The sequence below is a fragment of the Narcine bancroftii genome, chromosome 4, assembly GCF_036971445.1.
Source record: "Narcine bancroftii isolate sNarBan1 chromosome 4, sNarBan1.hap1, whole genome shotgun sequence".
NCBI lineage: Eukaryota > Metazoa > Chordata > Chondrichthyes > Torpediniformes > Narcinidae > Narcine > Narcine bancroftii.
The window spans coordinates 179,988,066-180,010,048 of record NC_091472.1 but is presented as its reverse complement, the minus strand read 5'-3'; the positions used below and the strand labels follow the sequence as shown (position 1 = coordinate 180,010,048).

At 40.0% G+C, this 21,983-nt stretch overlaps 1 long non-coding RNA gene across 2 annotated transcripts; it reads left to right on the top strand.

Moving 5' to 3' along the window:
• The first annotated feature begins 1,046 nt into the window (after positions 1-1,046).
• On the top strand, positions 1,047-19,901 carry LOC138759995 (uncharacterized). Of its 2 annotated transcripts, none has more exons than XR_011355309.1 (4): positions 1,047-1,140; positions 5,404-5,528; positions 9,140-9,327; positions 19,756-19,901. It is a non-coding gene; the product is annotated as an uncharacterized lncRNA (long non-coding RNA). The 2 variants fall into 2 exon arrangements; XR_011355310.1 differs by lacking the exon at positions 19,756-19,901 and adding an exon at positions 16,221-16,774.
• The last annotated feature ends 2,082 nt before the right edge of the window (positions 19,902-21,983 follow it).

Below are 21,983 nucleotides of genomic sequence, written 5' to 3'. Positions count from 1 at the left end.
GTTATCTAGACCAATATGTCGAGGAACCAACTTGGGAGCAGGCCATTTTAGACTGAGTATTATGTAATGAAAAGGGGCTAATCAGCAATCTTGTTGTACGAGGCCCTTTGGGTAGGAGCGATCACAATATGATCGAATTCTCCCTCGACATGGAGAGTGAAGAAATTAAAACTGAGACTAAGGTCCTGAATTTAAATAAAGGGAATTATGATGGTATGAGATGGGAGTTGAGAAGGATTGATTGGGTGGTGTTTATGGGGGGGTTGACGGTGAATAGACAATGGAAAGCATTCAAAGATCTAATGGAAGAATTGCAGAAATCGTTTATACCGGTTTGGCATAAAAATAAACCAAAAAAGGTGACTCAACCGTGGATAACAAGGGAAATTAGAGACAGCATTAGGTCCAAAGAGAGAGCATATCAATTGGCCAAAAAAAGTACCAAATCCAAAGACTGGGAACAGTTCAAGATGCAGCAAAGGAGGACAAAGGGATTAGTCAAGAGGCCAAAAATAAGCTTGCGGCAAACATAAAAACCAGCTGCAAAAGCTTCTATAGATATGTCATACAACTTAGCCAACAAAACATTCAGCATCTGGGGACATCAATAAACCTATTCCCCGTTAGGATCTTTCTCTTAGTGTTCCACTGGTCTGAAGTGGATCCAATGCTATTTCTAGGATATTACTAAGAGGTTGTCCAATTTTTATTCCTGCTTGACACAGCTTTCACAGAAAGAAAACTGCTTTGGATGACCTGGATTATCAGATTCTTCTAAAAGATAGGAAACTTTTCCTCACATTCAAGAAGAAGAGTGATACAGAGAGAGCATTTTGTTATTCAAGGCATACATAAATGCTTAATGCATGTTGCCATAGATATAATGCCTTTAGCAGTCATCAGAGGATTGTTTTGAGGGCAGTAGTAAGACTAGTTGTTGGCAAATCTGCAATATATATATGACAATGGTTTCATTATTGCCACATAATACTAAATTTAGAATGTAGCATACATGAAATTCTTTAACTTTTCTCCCGGAAGGAAGACAGAGAGTCGCCACTTTGTCCAGCGCCCCTCACAGACATGAAGCACCAGTGAGGATTGAAATCACAGCCCCTTGTTTTCAAGACCACTGAGCTGGTATGATCAGATATAATTATGTAGTACAAGTAACCATAATGCATTGCTAATATGTTACATTGGTTTGCTAACTTTCTTCTGTTAACTCAACAGAACATGACAAACGTAGCGTCATTTACTAGCATTGCCAAGGAAGTCGAAAACTTGTCTTCAATTATATGCAACATAAACTACATGATTTGCCTAAAAGCCTAAAATGATAGTCGGCTTTGTTCATACAAGCATGACGTGTGAATCAAATTCCTCCTTTCAATGTCTTAATAGAGATGTTTATTTCAATAAAGTTAAAGCCTCCATTAAAATACAGATATTGATACATCAGGAGTTGTTGCAATAAAAGCAATGGCCGTTTCTACCTTGGAAAGGGAAACACCCTTTTTAGTGACAAAATGCTTGTTCCAACAAGACCACATCCATGACCTCTGCCCCACTTAATCTCTGAAGGTTGTGTACTCAGTTCCTGCATTCCAAGATCCTGCAAGCCAGCACTAAATTTCTTCTTGAATTCTTAAAGAATACTGTAGGGAGGTAGCATGCAAAAGAGGTAAATCAGTCAGGGGAGTCATTCCACTGTCTCTACCCCATCTGACATCATTGCCTGCAGGAGAAGATACACTGCATCAATGTAAATAAGGGACAGAAACAGATGTATTTGACATAACACCACATCTATGTTTTACCGTTGGGGGAGGGATGAAAGGAGCACTGTACAGTAACATCATCCTGTGCGATGCAATTTAAAAATCAAAGTGCCACCTAAACTGGTGCACCTAGTGTCATAATATTCAAAGTGGGAGATTATTAGAAATCGGCCTTATTTTACTTCTGGAGTTGCTGCCAGTCTTGACTACAAAAGAACTGACCCACCATGTGATTCCTCCCAACAAAGTGGGGGGGGGGGGTGGTGCAGGGAGGGGGTTAAACCAGCTACAGGGCAAGCAGTGCCGGGGACCTGTCACATTTACTCCCATTATCTTAATCTCTGGAAATTGGCTAGGGCCAAAGGCAGGAGAATGTGACAAAGAGAATTCTTCTTACAGCAGAGCATTGATGGATGTGGCTGGAGAAGGTAGATTTGTAGTGCATAGTCATAAAAAAAATCTGCTTTTTTTTAAATGTCCTTCATATAAAGCACTTCACACTCCTGGCTGAGAGGGAGCATGAACAAAATGGAATGAAGTGAAGGGTGGCTGCAGGAGACAGTTTGGGGGAATTAAGGTGCATGCATATATGTGCCATTTACATTTAGATAATATATACTTAGATAGATGTGCCACAGAACTTTCCATTCAATCATACTCGACCTCTATGGCCTAAGAGCCCCATCTCTCAAGAACAGGTAGGTGGAGTGCAAAATTAGAATTATTCACACCCAAGGACCTTCCACTCCTCAGAAATGGACCGGAAGCCATTGATTCTTAATCCTGGAGGATTTTCTATGAAGAACCTCACACAGTAAAATGCCCTAGAATACTTAGAGGAACACCATCAAATTGAGTTTGCTCTTGATCTTGTTAGACCAATTGGTTAAAAGTTCGGTCAAAGTGGCAGAAATGTTTTAAGGAAGAAGACAAAATTAAAAAGGTAGGGAGATTAAGGAGAGCATTCTGAATTAGGTCAGAGAAAAGGTTTGGCTTCCAAGATTTCTTTTAAGCAATTAAATCAGTGATGAGCAAAAGTCTGGTCACTGCAAAGAATAAAATAAGAATGTTTATCAGCCATAAGTTTAAAAAACAATTCAAATCGGAAGGTGTCATTATTAAAAGTACCTTAACACGGGAATGTCCTTCCCCGCTGAGAGTGCTATGAAGTTGTAATATACATGTTGTGCCCATAAATTACATAAACAAAGTGTTTGATTACTTCAATGCAACAATGCTGTCAAGAATTAACACAATATAAATCTTTTGATTAACATTGTATCTGTAATCACATATTCAAGGTTACTTCCCTCTGGTAAACTCAAGTTGCTTCCTAATTTATCTTTCAAGTAGGATCTCAGTTGGTAATATGCCAGCGCTGTATCTCCCGTTATATTGTACTTATCTCTCATTTGTTCAAAGGATAAGAATCTACTTCCTGAAAAACAATTTTCTATTCTTTTAATCCATTTTTTTTCCCATTTTCTAAAGGCAAGGTTGTCTATTGTAAAAGGGAGTAGCTTATTTTGCGTCAATATTAGTTTTGGTATTTGGTAATTTATTTTATTTCTTTCTACATGAATCTTCTTCCATATATTGAGGAGATGGTGTAATACTGGAGAAGTTCTATGTTGTACCAATTTTTCGTCCCATTTATATAATATGTGTTCAGGTATCTTTTCCCCTATTTTATCTAATTCTAGTCTCGTCCAGTCTGGTTTTTCCCTTGTTTGATAAAAATCTGATAGGTACCTTAATTGTGCGGCTCTATATTAAACTGCAAGAAAAGGAAAATGAGGAAACAAATGGTAAAACTAAACAAAAATGGGAACAAGATTTAAATATAAAGATAAAAAAGGAAACATGGGAGAAGTTATGCTCTGGAACGATGAGAAATACAATAAATACGAGGCTGCGTATGATACAATATAATTGGTTACACAGACTATACATTACACCGCAAAAGTTAAATAAATGGGACCCAACAGTATCTGATAGATGTTTTCGATGTAAAAAAGAAAGGGGAACAACAATTCATGCAATCTGGACATGTGAGAGAGTAGAAAAATTTTGGGATGATCTCAATCAGATATTAAATAAAATAACAGAAAACAATATACCAAAGAATCCAGAGATCTTTCTCCTAAGTAACATAAAAAATAAAGAATTTGGAATTGACTTGGAGGATGCACAAAAAAGATTTGTTAAGATAGCCCTAGCTGTAGCAAAAAAATGTATTATGTCAACCTGGAAATTGGAAGATAATTTGAAAATACAACAATGGTATATAGAAATGAATAAATGTATTCCATTAGAAAAAATAACATATAGTTTAAGAAATAATATTGAAATATTCGAACAAGTATGGGAGCCTTACATTAAATACAATAGCGAAAACCTACCGGGAACAAACATTACCTAAGTTGATGGAAGGAGAAGAAAAGAAAAGAATGGACTCAGTAGAATTTCTGGTGTATTTTTGTTGAATGACAACATTGTCTAACTGAATTAATGCAACCTCGATTGTATAACTAAAATGGATGAGAGGGGGGGGGATGGGGGGGTGGCTTGGGAGGAGGGAGGGGGGAGGGAGAAAAAGTCACTGTAAATGTGTGGAAAAGAAAAAGTGTATATCATGGCTATTGTGATTTATGGTGTGAAAAAAAAAAAAATTAAAAAAAAAAAAAGAATTAACACAATATAAAAAGCTCGTGAAATAATAATAGAAGTAGGGATTGCAAACGATAACACTAGAAATTTGCAGTTTACAATTCATGGGGACATTGTGAATTATTCATGTGCTTGACCAACTTGTTGCCTTGCTATTGGGTAAAGGTGAAGTACAGTAATACTCCTGGTATCTGGTGCCTATGGGGATTTTTTGGAAGATGCCAAATAAATATATTTCCTGCATTAAGAATAAACAGTTCAAAAGACAAAAATATTATACTTACATTGAACAAACTTCACTTGCATGCATATTTACAGCATATGTACAAGATACAGCAGACTAGATAGCTATTGCCTGTCTGCATTGGTTTTGCATCAATCACAAAATATATCTTCATTTAACTGGCAAGGCCTTTCTTAAAGTGGTGCTGCTTTCCTTTTTGAAGTTCAACTTTCACACCAGCAAAATGTCAGCCAGACACACAAACATTGAATAATATAAATGTAGCAGCAGGACTTGCCCTTTTTTTCCCCCTCTGGTTCTCGAGCTCAAGGTCAATGTTTTTGATCAGAAGATGCAGAAGTAGTTTTCTGTTCTCTTCACTGGATAGTTCAAGTCTACTCTAGCAAGTTGATTGTCTTTTAGAGTATTCTGACTGATGTTTTACTAGTATCTCTTGAGGGTCACAGCCTAAGTTTTGTGCAAATTCAAACACACTTTATTCAAACAGTTGCTATGAGCAAAGCATTCCCAAAGCCCTCCATTGACTGAATATTTGCTTCCCTCGTCATCAAAGGTTTATGTGTTACTTCAGCGGATGTTTACTTTGAAATTTTTAAAATTATGTATTTTTACCTTTTTTTTCTTATTTAATTAATTTTAAAAAAATCTGTTTCCTTGCTTTTTTGCCGGTTGCTCATGGCTGCCGGTTGCTTGAATTCCGGACACCAGGGAGTCTTACTAAGCTTGGAATTGTGGCTGCCTTTTACTCAGGACCCTTCCATCACCTGGCAATTCTCGCCAACGTGCATTGGAGTCAACCAAAGGAGCTAGAGGCAAGAAGGTAGCTTCATGTGGTAGGTCAGATTGTGTATGTATTCATCAATCTTTTCTATATCCTTCCCCTCTTCATCATTTCCATCCATTTGAGAAGGCAGGAAGCAAAGTCAAGCATATCAGTGATTTATTACATCTCAATGGAATGTAAATCATTGGATTCACCCTGAACCCAGGCTGCCTGATGAAGTCATTTAAATTGCTGCAGGAACTCCATTGTTCTTCTTGCCCTTTGATCAGGACAGAGGCAGAGAAAAAACTCATAAATGACTGGATTTGCATCCACAAATGGAATTTGCATTTTTTTAGTGTTGGAATGTAAATAAATCAGATCTGAGGCAAAAGTCTATGACTACCTGCTTTTGATGAATGTATAACATGTCCAGCATAAATGGTTCATTGTTGTGGCAGCATGATGAATAGAATCTCCCCCAAGTCATCATGTATTAGTCAGACCGTTAGGTTCAGGACCATTTCTAATCAGTGTGGAGCTGAACAGTGTAATTCAGAGGTTTGGATGGTACAATATGTGGATGTGTTTTACACCTGGTTTCAATCAAAAGTGTAACATATAAATTAGAGCATAAAATCTATCAATCTTCCTTGGTAAAACCTTCCACTACCACAACAATGTTGCTATAGAAATGAGCCAGAGAATCAGTCTAACCACATTTGTCATGTTCAGCTTTCAGCTGCACCTGTGGCAAACTGGATTGGTCAGCTTACGCGTGAAACTTCAATTATTTCATTCTGCCAAACTATTGATTTTCTGAAAGGTATTGAAACTGGGACTATGATTTAGGGCAGGGGTGAGCCACATCTTTTTTTTTCCAAAAGTTTACATTCCACTTTAAGCAATCCCTGTGCCCTAAGTGCTCTGTGATTGGTAAAGGATTGTTTAAGGTGGTACGTGAGTGGGAAGGGAAGGTTGAGAGCCACAGCTTTAGACCCAATTTTTACTGAAATATTTTGCTTGAGAAATATTGACTTTGGCCCATTTCCTTTGGAGTGATGAAACCGTGCACATAACGAGTCAATTAGGTTTGATTAAAACAGTGGTTTTCAAACCTTTTCTTTCCATTCACATACCATCTTAAGCAATCCCTTACTAGTCACAGAGCACTTATGGCATAGGGATTACTTAAGGTGGAATGTGAGTTTTAAGGAAAGGTTGTCCACCCCGATTTAGCATTTAACTAACCCAACTGATGTCAATCCCATTTACAGTATGTCCCAATCAGATGTCAACGACACCCCACAAGTGTCACTGTCTTACAGTCTGTCCACAGGCAAAAGCCCGGTCACTTATAGCTTGACTTCAAGCTCATCTGTGCATGCCTATTAACTTTATCAAATCAAAACACTTCACAAAGAACACGGAAGGAGAGACTAGAAAGGATGAACTCAAACTTGGTCAGGCATGTGGCTCTTAAGGATGGTTGAAAAGCAAGAGGGGAAGTTGAAAAAAACGTCACATTAGACATCAGACAGGAAGTCAATACCAAGAAGTTCATTGGGGTTCCCCCTTTACACTCCGAGTCTGGACGCAGGTCTCGATCAAGATGTTGACCACTCCCCTGCCTCTACATATGATAAATGAGTTACTCCAGCAGCTTCTTCCCTTTTCAAATTACAGCTCGTGCAGTTTCCTGTGTCAGGAAGTTCCAGAAAGTAACTCTAGCAATGACTTTCCAATGAAATCAGATCCTATTTCATACTGTCTACTTGAAACTTGAATAAACAATGAGCTGATGGAGGAACTCAATGGGTAGACATGGTCAGAGGCAATGTTTCAGGTTGAGACCCTTTCTCTTCTACCTCAAGGTTTTGCTAATTAAAACATTTCTATTAATACCTGCAGTAGTCCAGGACAAACCCAGGACTATTTTAACCAGCCATGCAAAGAATTTGGATATCATGATCTTAATAGGAATTATCTAGGATGACCTACATTCCAGTAATCCAATTTTCTTGCTGAATAAATTCTTTTCTAAACAAGGACCAATATTCTCATTAAACAAATTGAGATCTCAATCAAACATTATCTGTGTTTTATGGAAATGAAGTAACCATTTTAGATGCCACTGATGTTCCTAATAAAACCATATGTGCACACTTCAACATTTTGAGGTTTCTTCAATGTAGCTCTTCCAAATTAAATGGTGTGTGCTGACAAGCGTATTTATCTTTCAAATGCAGCTATTTCATTATTGACCTCAGTAAGTAATTCTAAGAAAATATACCTTCCATGACCTTAAAATCTGGCAGCTCCAATGTTGCAGTGGCACTCAGGCACATCAAGCATATTGAAAAACACTGCTTTGTGGTTTTATTCCCATTTAAGGTACAGAAAGACTGGAGAGAAAGAATCTCTGAGACATATTCCTGGTAGGACTTTACCAAGAAGAATTTCAATAAGAACTTGCCCTTAAAATTTGCCTGACTTCATTCTCCCACGTGAATAAAAGGTCATTTCACTTCTTTGGTTTAGCTTCAGAAATTTGTGGAGAGTTAAAATCCAGGCAGTTTTGAGTTACGGGTGTAACAGATCAGTTTCAAGTGTATTACAGAGTACATATTTTCATTATAAACACCTTGAAATTATCTGCATGGAGTCATACAGCATGGAACAGGCCCTTCAGCCCATCATGTCCATTCCAACCAAATTAGCATTCTGGGCGAGACCCATTTGTCTGCAGTAGTCAATTTCCTTCCAATCCATATACATATCCAAATTTATTTAGAACACTGATGTCTTGCCCACTTCTATGGCTGTTCCATATATGGACTACCCTCTGAGTGAACATGTTTCCTCTCAGATCCCTTTTGAATCTCTCCCCTCTCATCTTAAGCCTATGCCCTCTAGTTCCAGTTAAACAACTGGAAAAAAGACTGAGGTTTCATTTTATCCAATCTCCTCATGATTTTATAAACCTCTATGAGATCTCATTCCCTCCAGAGTATAAACACCCATCCTATCTAACCTTTCCCTTTCACTTGCTCTCCAGTGCTGGCAATATCCTGTGAATCCTCTCTTCATCCTTTCCAACTCTTTGATATTCCCTTCCTTCAGCTGGGTGACCGGAGCTGCACATACTACTCCAAGTACCCTGGCAGATGAAGGCCAGTATGCCAAATTCCTCCTTCACAATCCTAGGGACTTGGATAGTTGATGGGTGTGGTTGGGGGGATTGGGTGGAAGAGTTGAGTGAAGATGTGCATATATGTTTTTTAATCAAAATTGGTGCATGCAGAGAGTAAACTGCTGAGGATAGCAGATACGCTGGCAGCATTTAAGAGACTTTAAAGACAAATATATGATTATTCAGAGAATAGAGTGATACAGATCATGTGCAACCAACAGAGATTGAGTTCAATTTGGCATCATGTTCAGCACACCATTGTAAGGTGAAGGGTCTGATCCTGAGCTGCATTGTGCATTGTAGTGTCCCAGTACACAACTCTGACATTGTAATCAGGTGATATTAAGCTGAAGAGACATAGCATAATTTGAGATTGCTAATGTATGGAGAAACATTAATGCAAGGTGATCACAATGAAGCCATTTACACTAAACTTAAATCCCCAACTAGTTGATGGATCTGTGACTCTGTCCATCCCTTTGAAACAGAATATTTGACTTTCTCATTGGATGATCCTCATCCAGATCAGCACATCACCTATTCCTCCCTGACCATCAACATGGGAGCACCTCAAGACCGTCTGTTTAGTTCACTGTGATGTCAAGATGGGCCGGTCATCTGCAGAAGTCAGCAGTCGGCAGATTACTGCAGACAAGTTGAAATGAGCTTCCCCAGAGTAAGTATCTTCAATGAAGTTTGATTTAAGATTATTAATGCATTAGAAGAATATATATATATATATATATTTTTTTTTTATTATATAAAGGCTATTCAATATCCTCATTTGTATAAATAAATATTAGTTGGACTAATTTGATTAGCTTCTTTCATGAGTTGACTACAATATCCTGAGCTGAGGGGCAACATCGACTTTGCATTCATCAACTTTACACCTGAGATGAGTGCATCAACTAGTGCAACCTCATTTGACAAGCAGGTTACACCATCTAAAAGCCAAGAGTAGAGGTGAACCTACCAAGAGGCAGTCTCTGCCTACTGGTACCAAGGGCCTTTCATTCGCTCCCAGAACAATTTATTCAGGCCAACCTGTCACCATTTCTGAATGCAAGAGGTCAAAAAAGGTCAGATCCATTGGAAAGTCAAGTGAACCAACATCAGTATCCATTGAGCAGGCAATGTCACATGCAGGCTGTTCATCCAAAACAAGTAATCATTTCTGGATTATATATCCATCACTATTTCTGGTGGATTCTTTCTCCTAATGATCTTTGGAATAGGAAAAGAAAACTATTTTAGGTGATATTTATTCATTTATGTGATTTTAAATTTATAGACTCTGGACATGCTCTGATCAATTATTGACAAACGCTTTCCTTCTCTAACTTAGTAAAGTCATTATTTTGAGCATCAACATTAGACCTCTTCTTCACATTTATCTTCCTCAAGTCAAGTCACCTTTATTTATCATTCATACCATGATCTCTCGGTAAAGACAAAATAGCGCTTTTCCAGGACCACGAAGCATATTTACATAAATATAAGTTCTTTGGCTTGGCTTCGCGGACGAAGATTTATGGAGGGGGTAAAAAGTCCACGTCAGCTGCAGGCTCGTTTGTGGCTGACAAGTCCGATGCGGGACAGGCAGACACGATTGCAGCGGTTGCAAGGGAAAATTGGTTGGTTGGGGTTGGGTGTTGGGTTTTTCCTCCTTTGCCTTTTGTCAGTGAGGTGGGCTCTGCGGTCTTCTTCAAAGGAAGTTGCTGCCCGCCAAACTGTGAGGCGCCAAGATGCACGGTTTGAGGCGTTATCAGCCCACTGCCGGTGGTCAATGTGGCAGGCACCAAGAGATTTCTTTAGGCAGTCCTTGTACCTTTTCTTTGGTGCACCTCTGTCACGGTGGCCAGTGGAGAGCTCGCCATATAACACGATCTTGGGAAGGCAATGGTCCTCCATTCTGGAGACGTGACCCATCCAGCGCAGCTGGATCTTCAGCAGCGTGGACTCGATGCTGTCGACCTCTGCCATCTCGAGTACTTCGACGTTAGGGGTGTAAGCGCTCCAATGGATGTTGAGGATGGAGCGGAGACAACGCTGGTGGAAGCGTTCTAGGAGCCGTAGGTGGTGCCGGTAGAGGACCCATGATTCGGAGCCGAACAGGAGTGTGGGTATGACAACGGCTCTGTATACGCTTATCTTTGTGAGGTTTTTCAGTTGGTTGTTTTTCCAGACTCTTTTGTGTAGTCTTCCAAAGGCGCTATTTGCCTTGGCGAGTCTGTTGTCTATCTCATTGTCGATCCTTGCATCTGATGAAATGGTGCAGCCGAGATAGGTAAACTGGTTGACCGTTTTGAGTTTTGTGTGCCCGATGGAGATGTGGGGGGGCTGGTAGTCATGGTGGGGAGCTGGCTGATGGAGGACCTCAGTTTTCTTCAGGCTGACTTCCAGGCCAAACATTTTGGCAGTTTCCGCAAAGCAGGACGTCAAGCGCTGAAGAGCTGGCTCTGAATGGGCAACTAAAGCGGCATCATCTGCAAAGAGTAGTTCACGGACAAGTTTCTCTTGTGTCTTGGTGTGAGCTTGCATGCGCCTCAGATTGAAGAGACTGCCATCCGTGCGGTACCGGATGTAAACAGCGTCTTCATTGTTGGGGTCTTTCATGGCTTGGTTCAGCATCATGCTGAAGAAGATTGAAAAGAGGGTTGGTACGAGAACACAGCCTTGCTTCACGCCATTGTTAATGGAGAAGGGTTCAGAGAGCTCATTTCTGTATCTGACCCGACCTTGTTGGTTTTCGCGCAGTTGGATAATCATGTTGAGGAACTTTGGGGGACATCCGATGCGCTCTAGTATTTGCCAAAGCCCTTTCCTGCTCACGGTGTCGAAGGCTTTGGTGAGGTCAACAAAGGTGATGTAGAGTCCTTTGTTTTGTTTATAAGTTCATAAATATAAGTTAGAATAGCAGTTAAACACAGAATTGAAATATTAAAATGTATACAGTAAAAGTCCACTGTACACTATCCACATACGTTCTGGGAATTCAGGAGCCTGTTGGCTTACGGGAAATAAACTGTTGCCCAATCTGGACATAAGGACCTGAGTGCTACAGTACCTCCTACCAGATAGCATAAGGGTGTGTGGAGTCCTTCACAATGCTTATTGTCTTTCGCCTGCAGAGTGTTGTAGATGTCCTTCATAGTAGAAAGTGAGCCCTCAATTATCTTTTCTGCTGCCTTCACTATCCTCTGCAGGGTCTTGTTGTCTGAGGTGGTACAGCTTCCAAACCAGGCAGTGATGCAGTTGCACAGGATGCTCTCAATATATCCTCGGTAGAATGTAGTGAAGATGGAGGGTGGTAGAAGAACTTTCCTCAGCCTGTGCAGGAAGTAGAGGCATTGCTGGGCTTTCTTGGCTATGGAGCTGGTTTTAAGGGACCAGATGAGATTCTTCACCAAGTGCACTCCAAGAAACTTGATACTCTTGACGACCTTAATGGTCGAGCCATCAATGCTGAGTGGAGCGCTATCTCCCCAGGGACTCCTGAAGTTAACAACCAACTCTTTTGTTTTATTAACACTCAGATACAGGTTTTGTCTCTGGACCAGTCCATTAGGGATTGCACCTCATCTCTGTATGCTGCCTCCTCATTCTTACTGATAAGGCCCACCACAGTCGTGTCAACAGCGAACTTGTGTTTAGCTACACAGTCATGGGTCGGCAGAGTGAACAGCAGTGGACTAAGCATGCAGCCTTGGGGGGGAGGGGGTCCCTGTGCTCAGTGTGATGATCTTGGAAGTGCTGTTACTGATGTGGACAGGAAGTCAAGAATCCATTTACAGACGGAGGTGTTTGGTCCCAGCAGGCTCAACTTCCCTACCAAGTACTGAGGTATGATTGTGTTGAATGCCAAGTTGAAGTCAATAAATAGCATTTGAACAAACAAGTCCTTATTTTGGAGGTGCGTGAAGACTAGATGGAGGGTGATGGTGATGGCATCATTCATAGAGCAGTTGGATCTGTATGCAAACTGCAGGGGGTCAAGTGACGGGGCAGCAGGAGCTTGATGTGCCCCATGATGGGCCTCTCAAAGCATTTCATGATGATGGACCCGAGTGCGATAGGGTGGTAGTCACTGAGGCAGGACACAGATGAATTTTTGGCATGGGGACAATAGTGGCAGATTTGAGGCATGTTGGACCCACAGTGCTTCTCAGGGAGATGTTAAAGATGTCGGTGAGAACATCTGCTAGCTGAGCCACACATGCCTTGAGCACTCTGCGGGAATGTTATTTGGTCCAGCAGCTTTCCGTGGGTTGACCTTGCTTAGTTCCCTCCTCACATCGACCTCTGCAAGACGCAGCACCTGATTATTTGGAGGAGAGGTGGTCTTCTTCACCGCCACGTTGTTTTTTTTTCCCTCAAAACGCGTGTAGAGGTTGATCAGTGCATCTGGGAGGGAAGCATCATGAGCATAAGTAGATGTGTTCAATCTGCCTCCTTGTTTCTCTCAAATAAATATCCTTATCCTATTGTTGTTTGTTTTTCCATATCATGCATCTTTATAAAATAAGGTGCCCAGAAATGAACAGAGCTTGTTGCAATGGATCCCTCAGTGATTCAATTATACAAATTTGCAGTTGATGTATGATACATTGCCACTATTGCACCAAGCCTAATTCACCACTTAATGTGGCCAGAGAAATTCCATCAATGTCTTTTAAACAAGCCCCAGTAATCCAACAAAATAGACCAGTTCTTTGTCAATTACTTTCTCAAAAGCAATGTGCCTCTTCATGGAACACAGCAACAAAAGCACATCAGGCCTATCTGATCCTTCCAAGTGAATATAATTTATCAGACATTGATTTTGAACTCAAAGACTGTACACTGCCATGGATGCAGTCAAGGTGCAATACGATAATTGGAATTAAAAAGACCAACACAGGTGAACCCTGGTTTGGAGATCAAATACCAGAAGAGAGGCTGTAGAATTTAAATTCAAGTAAAAATCTGGAATTTTGGAGAGAAAAACAAAATCTAGTCCTAACAGTAAATCATTAAGCATCCACCAATTTATCATCATAAATAGCTTCCTTCAAATATAGAAACTTTCCATCCTTCCCTCACTCATTCTGGCCTCTCAGTGACTCTAGTTCTGCCAAAGTTATGGACTCTTTCATCTCTGTGGAATTTCCCAACATTGAAGCAGAGAAATAATAAAACAGGATGGGCCTCCTGGCATTAATCTGGTCACTGAATTCAAACATGAAGAAGGTATAGCCAACCTTGCAAATTCCTGTGGTGTCTAAACTGAGGGAGATGTTCTGCAGCAGACCAGTGCAGCAACAGACTAGCACAGTCATTCTCACAAAACCATAGCTCACATTGTATCACTCTCCTCAATTAAAACTAAAGCAGACAATGCTGAAAATACCCAGCAGGTCATGTCGAAGCTGTGGGGGAGAGAAACAGAATGAGCATTTCAAGTCGACAGCCTTCCATGATGTCCTGATGAAGAGCCATTGACGTGAAATATTAATTATGCTCCTGCATCAGGATATCTTGGTACATCCTGCCCCACTGGTAGCTCCACATCAAAGGTGGAACCATTTGGATATGCAGGTCTTAGACAGAAAAGGAAGCAGAATCTGAACATAATCTCACTGCTACATTAACAAATATTATTTATGCACGGTAAAAGTGGATTCCGGCCATTTAAGCCCATACCATCCAATTGCATGCAAATTAACCTACAACCCTATATGTTTTGGAGTGTGGGAGGACACTGGAGCATCTGGAGAAAATGCACATAGCTATGGGAGAACATACAAACTCCTTACAGATGTGCTAAATTTGAACCCAGGTCTCTGGCACTATAATAGCATTGCACTAACTGCTACACTGACCCACTTGTTTCCTCTTGCTTTATCGGAGATACACCATTTATTTAAACATTGCTTCTTACTCTCTAAAAACTAACCTGTTTTCTATCTTTCCCAGTTGTGAAGAAGGGCCACGGACCTGAAACAATAACTGTTCCTTTCTCCGTGGATGCTTCCCGACTTGCTCCGGGCTTCCAGAGCTTTCTCCGCGGATGCTGCCCAACTAGCTCCGGGCTTCCAGAGCTTTCTGGTTTTGTTTCAGTATTTGGACCAAATGGGGCATCAAAGAGTTTTGCTAAAATTGAATCGAAGGGGAAAACACAGCATATATTTGAGACATATATATCTCACTTCAGAGGTTAGTTTAGACCAGTGGTTTTCAAACTGCCCCCTAAACTTACATAACACCTTAAGTAATCCCTATGCCAGCAGCGTTGTGTAAGCGATTGCTTGAAATGGAATATGGGTGGGAAGGGAAGGTTGAGAATCACTGCCCTAGACACAATGGTTACTGAAATATTTTGCTTGAGAACAATTGTCATTGGCCCATTTCCTTGGGAGTTATGAAACCGTGCACATAACAAGTCAATTAGGTACAATTAAAATAGGTTTTTTCCCCCCTTTTCAACCCACATATGGCCTTAAGCAATAACAGCATTTATGGCTCTGTCTAAGGGATTGCTTAAGGTGGAATGTGAGTTTAGGGAGGCAGTTTGAAAACCACTGGTTTAGACTTTTGGAAGTCAAGCATTCCATCCACAGTTTTTCACTGCAGAAATCACTCCGTTTTCCAGTCCAGAAGATGTTCTGCTGCTTCACAATGACCATTCTTCCATCATTCAGTCAGAAGTGGGACTGTATCCTGATGATTTCATGTTTAATTCCATTCATAGCTCTTCAAACAAATTTATCAGTCCATGAATCACTGACTCATTCACCACTGACTAGAAAACCATCTGGGCAAACTTTATAAATACCATGGCTCCAAAAGCAGACCAGAGGCTGCATAGTCAAGTGCAAATGATGCACCTCCTGGCACCCCAGCATCTTTCCAATACCTATAGGGGACAAGTAAGATAAATGAAGGCACTCTTCTCTCCCTAGACAGGTGTATCTCCAACAATCAAGAAGCACAAAGAAGCCTGTTTGATTAGTACCCTATTCACCGCCCTCAACTTTTCCCTCAATCACCAGTTCAAACACAGCTGTAGTGCTTGCCATCTACAACATTCACAGCAGATACTCATTGAGGATACTCTCCCAAACTATAACCCCTACCACTAAGGAAGCCGTAGCCAGGAGGAAAACGGTAATTTCAACACCTAAAGTTTGCCCATCAAGTTGCACACTACAGTAATTTATTGCAATTCATTCTAAATTCTGGAACTTCATATTGAGCAGTGCTGTGGGAATGTCTTCACCAGAAACACTGCAGTACTTCAAGATGGTAGCTCAGCATCTCCTTCTGAAGGGTCAACAACATCTAGTCTTGCTCAGTCACCAAAAAAATGAACAAATAATCCCAAAAAAAATGAACAAATAATCCCCCCTTCAGATTAGCAGTGTTAGTTTATTATTTCCCATTTTGTCCCCTGTAACTACTTTGGCTTTCAGGTTATTTGGAGTAGAGGAGCTTTTGAATGGACTCTATGTACATTAACTGGGTGTACCTGAGCAGATCTGTACATGGCATTTCCATTGTGCAAAGATCATTCTTATGTATTTACAGCATCGCCTGGAAGCCGACCAAAGGAAAATTTCTGATGGCTCTAACCGTGGGCATGAAGGTTGTCTCTGCATTAAACTTTCATCATATTAGATTTTTCAAGGCTACCACTAACCCAGGCGGTTAGTTGTGCAATGCAGGAAGATCCACATTCATCACTTGGCTTATAATAAACAGCAATAAAGGGTCAATGCAGTACAAGATATTTCCCGACAAAGCAAAGTCTGATAAAAGTAAGCAGATTGTGGTAGATCCAAAAGTGAACTTCTGTGAAGCATGGATATTTGAAATAAAACAGAAACCACAGGAAATAGGGCAGGCAGCATCTGGAAAATGAAACACGTGAAAGAGACTACAGTCACGCTGAAGAGAATTCTCGATAGACACATGAATATGAAGGGGATGGGGAAATGTCTATCAGGTGCAAACAGCAGAGTTTTAGGTTTATCTGGACATCATGTTTGACACATTCTCGTGGGCTGAAAGGCTTTTTCTGTGCTATACTGTTCCATGTGTTCTATTTAATATTTCAAAATCAGAATGTGATTAAAGAATCATTGACCTGAGATATCATCTATACTGCTCTTGCCATGAATGCTAGCTGGCCTGCTGTGTGTTTCCCAATATTTCCTGCTTTTATTGGAGATTTCCAGCACGAGCTACTTTTTTGGGCTTCTCAGACAACGTAGAGTGACTTTATGTACCACTCCGAGGGAGCATTGATATGCATTGGGGTTTAGTCCTGCCACTTCAAGGAGGTGCAAGTGATCCATGAAGTTTTCAGAGCAGAAGACAACTGACAAAATCTGACACTTTGTTTTCACCAGCATGCTGTCATCTCTCTCCTGCATTTCATCTCAAACTGCTCTGCCCACCTCAGCACCTTAGTGGATGGGACGATAGAGGAATAACTTGTTCTAGCATGATGCACCAGGCCAATAAAGATACAGCAGGCTGAGGGAGTAGTTGGGCTTTGGTTTGAGTTTAGCAGATGGAAAATCCCAGAGATAGGATATGGCAGTTAGTAGTGCTACCCTAGGAGTAGTCGAATGGGACCCAAGTTGAATGTTCGCAGGAACTGAGATGTCTGGCACATTGATTAAAAACATAAATAAAAAAAAATATATATATGTATATATATATATATATATATATATATATACTTTCTTTTCTTTGGCTTGGCTTCGCGGACGAAGATTTATGGAGGGGGTAAAAAGTCCACGTCAGCTGCAGGCTCGTTTGTGACTGACAAGTCCGATGTGGGACAGGTATATATACATACATATATATATATATATATATATATATATATACATACATATATATATATATATATATATATACACACACACACATACATATATATATATATACATATATATATATATATACACACACACACACACATATATATATATATACACACACACACACATATATATATATATATATATATATATATAGATACATCTTTTGAATTGTCTATGTCAAATAATTAATGGCTTGTTACTTCTATTAACACAGACCAAAAAGAAAAGCCAAATATTTCAACAAAATTTCATTAGAGAAGTAAAATAAAGGAAAAAATGGTCTCACTGTGGGTAAGCAGTTACTGTAAAAACCCAACCCGGTTCATTAGAGTCCTTCAGGAAAGGATAACCACCATCTTTACGTGGTCAAATAGACTCTAAACTGCCTCCAAATTCAGAGGAAGATCAATAAATATTGGCTTTATATTCATGTCTCATGAATGAATAGAAAATACAGAAACTAAAAAAAAGACAGCTACTTAAAGAAACATAATTTAAAAATATATAATATTCTTTTAATAGCGGGGCAGTCTCGATGGGCTGAATAGCCTATTTCTGTTCCTTTGTCTTAACCTGGCAGTGGTACCCCAACTTACTCTTCTTTCATCTTTCATTCAAGATCCTTTGTCTTTCTTCCTTTCACTATTTTTTCCATCATGTGGTTTGTGTCACTCATTTTTGCCTCACTCGTCTTGGTCCATCTCGCCACCTCTTTCATTTCATGTGCTTTTTCATTTTGCTATTCTGTGCAGACCTTCCTGCAGGGAAATGAAGTGATGGTGCCTTCCCTAAGCTAAAGAAAAATAGAAAAATGGAGCTCGACTGCTGCCTGTTGCAAGTGCTCACAGCACTCAGAGTTACTGATGACACATTAAGAATGCCTGCTGAGCAGGTTTAAAATTTTTATTTTTTATTTTTCACACTATGAACCATACTGACCAAAATATACACAAACATTTCCCTCTTTAATATACACAGTGTCATTTTCTCCCCTTTTTCCCCCCTCCCTTCCCTCCCTCCTTCACCCCCCCTCCCCACCCACTCAACGTTCAACCTCTCTTTTTCTTTGGTTTGGCCTCACAGACGAAGATTTATGGAGGGGTATGTTCACGTCTGCTGCAGGCTCGTTGGTGACTGACAAGTCCGATGCAGGACAGGCAGGCACGGTTGCAGTGGTTGCAAGGGAAAATTGGTGGGTTGGGGTTGGGTGTTGGGTTTTTCCTCCTTTGTCTTTTGTCAGTGAGGTGGGCTCTGCCGTCTTCTTCAAAGGAGGTTGCTGCCCGCCGAACTGTGAGGCGCCAAGATGCACGGTTGGAGGCGATATCAGCCCACTGTCGGTGGTCAATGTGGCAGTCCTTGTACCTCTTCTTTGGTGCACCTCTGTCTCGGTGGCCAGTGGAGAGCTCCCCATAGAACACAATCTTGGGAAGGCAATGGTCCTCCATTCTGGAGACATGACCCACCCAGCGCAGTTGGGTCTTCAGCAGCATGGATTCGATGCTTGCGGACTCTGCCAGCTCGAGTACTTCGATGTTGGTGATGAAGTCATTCCAATGAATGTTGAGGATGGAGCAGAGACAGCGCTGTTGGAAGCGTTCTAGGAGCCGAGGTGATGCCAGTAGAGGACCCATGATTCGGAGCTGAACAGGAGCGTGGGTATGACAACATTCAACCTATATGATACATTAAACCCATTAAACAATGTCATCATACAATGAAAATAAACAAGAAATTTGTGTCTTCTACTTTTACATACTGGGTCAGTTCATTTAATCTTCTACTCCTTCTGTCATTTTAGGCGGTGGAGGTCCGCAGTAGGACTTCTCTGTTGTGTTCCATGTACGGTTCCCAAATTTGTTCGAATAATGTGATGCTATTTCTTAAATTATATGTTATTTTTCCAATGAAATACATTTATTCATTTCTATGTACCATTGCTGTATTCTCAGGCTATCTTCTAATTTCCAGGTTGACATAATAGAGCAGGTTGAAGAGGGTTTTTTTTGGTGAGGAATTGGGATATGATTGCAAACCATAACAGAAATAGATGGTTTGTTACAGCGATACAATGCAAAGTTTGTTTTCTCAGATGGCCATTTTCCTATGGTTTTACAATTTTCAAAAGTTAAAGTTCAATTTTTTATTATTAGATGACATTCACATTCATCCAGCAATAATGTCATAAATCATCTGAGATAAATCAACTTTCTTTCCATTCTTGATAACAGATCAAAAATATCAAAGATGATGGCAACTCCAGCAGACCAACACATCAAAAAGGAGGAAGATAGATTTGTAAAAATCAATAATGTTTAAACACATTCCACTTAAACATCTGATTGCAGAAAACAGAAACCTTTACAGAAATAATCATTCATGCATTTTATATTGAAATAAAATCTAATGATTTAGTTTCTCTAATTTTCTCACATCTTAAAGGTACAGGAGTTGCAAATTCTTGAACTAACAATGCCCACTAATTTGAACATTCAATGAAATATGAGAGCAGTTTGAGAGCAAACACATCCCTTTTTACCCCATTAGGAAACCCTGTGTGTGCACAATTAATGCAGAGGGAAAGTGCAACATTCCACAAAGCAAGTCAAGAAATGACGTCTGCATAGAGCTTGTGGATTATTTAACAAATCGTGCATTGGCCATCAGTTCTGTTAAAGCATTACCAGCAGATCTAACCACAGCACTACAAGTTTAAAGAGTAGAAGCTGACTTTGCAAAGGCAGCACTTAAGTTACAATGAATTATAAATCAGCAAAGAACAAAGCCATGCAAGATTTAAAAACCAAACAGAAAGGTGCAAAATGCAGTTCGCTGCTCGTAAGGCTATCAGGCAGTGTACCAAGCATCTGCCATGACTGTGAGACTTTGTAACAGGAGATGATGAGGTGACGGCAAATGGAAATGCAAAACCTCAACACAAAAGGTCTGGAATATCACCATCTCTCATGAGTTTAATTTCATTTCAAAGTTAATTAAATCACATCCGATTCCCCAGTGCCTCATCCACGTCTGTCCCCTGCAGAACAAAGGGACATTAAAAATCCAGAGCCTGGGAGGTGGGGAGACCTTTAAACAAGCAAAAGAGGTTTCATTTCAATATCCAAAGAGACAGGTATTCTCTACTAACTCAAGTCCGCAATGGGTCGAGGCGACACAAACTCAAATTGAGATATGAAATATTCTCTCCTTAGTAGACGTAGCTAAGGAATGATTCAAAACGTATCTGCTTCAACATTGATTTGCTGTCATTTGTACTCCCCCTATCCATTTGTTACATCTTGATCATACAAGCAGTAATGTAATCTGTTGCTGGGTATGACCAATGTAACTCTTTCTAAAAGGCTAACCATATTACAGATGCGGAGAGGAACGGGCGTTATCCTATCATGTCACACAACCAGCGGCTTCCAGTCTTCTGACAAAGCTTGACCCTTCCCTGGGAGACAGAAGAGGTCAAGACCCCTGCAGCGAGCTGCTTGGTAAAACACTAACATAGAGCGACGAGTGGATATTGAAAACATATTCTCAAGGCTCTGGTTGTAAAAAAAATATTAGATGAACATGATCCATTTAGTCAGAATACTTTGACCTTTTTTCCCTTTAAACTGTTCAGATAAATAAAGAACCTCCTCACCAATAAAGTAAAAAGAAAGTCTTGACATCAAAAGCATAATCTTGTTAGCATCCAAGCATCATGTACACACCAATTTTCTTTTAGAAGCAGAGAAAAAGGGAGGTCATATTTTGAAAACCGGTTCCAAATCAGAATTCGTATTTTGAATGCACAAGCCTAGATGCAAAGCCATTTGTATTTATTTTACCATATTATTTGCTTTTTAATTAAATCCAACAAAAGAATGATTGCTTCTTAAGATGCTTAAAACTCAGAATCAAATAACCAAAAGGCACAACCACATGATGGTGGAGAAAAATGATTTGGGATACACGTCAGCCCTCTTCCCTCTGTAGTAGCTAAATGGCCATTTCTATTTCTACTTCAGATAAATTACCTTTCCAGAATTTCACTGTAGTTTGTACTGTTATGCCTAGACTTCAATTTTAAGGCATCAAGGATGTTAATTTCCTGATACTCATTCCAATATCTTGTTTCTCTGTTCATTTTATGTTAGTAACATGTTTATCCATCTAAATTCTCCAGAGTCAGAACAGATCATTTCTATCCTTTCATGCATCCAGATGATTGAAATTAGCTCATTGTCCTGCCTAGATTAATTTTAGTTCGTTTTTCTGACCAGGTGACAATGACGTTCAACTGCAACTGATAGGAATCAGCTTAGAATCATATGGCTTTTCTGTTAGTTGATGATTTCAAGCGAGAGATCTAGAACCAAAAGGTATCAGTAATGAAAATAGTGCACACACTTTTATAGGTACAATGTACGAGAAACATATATGCTCCATGGTAAGGAAACTAAAG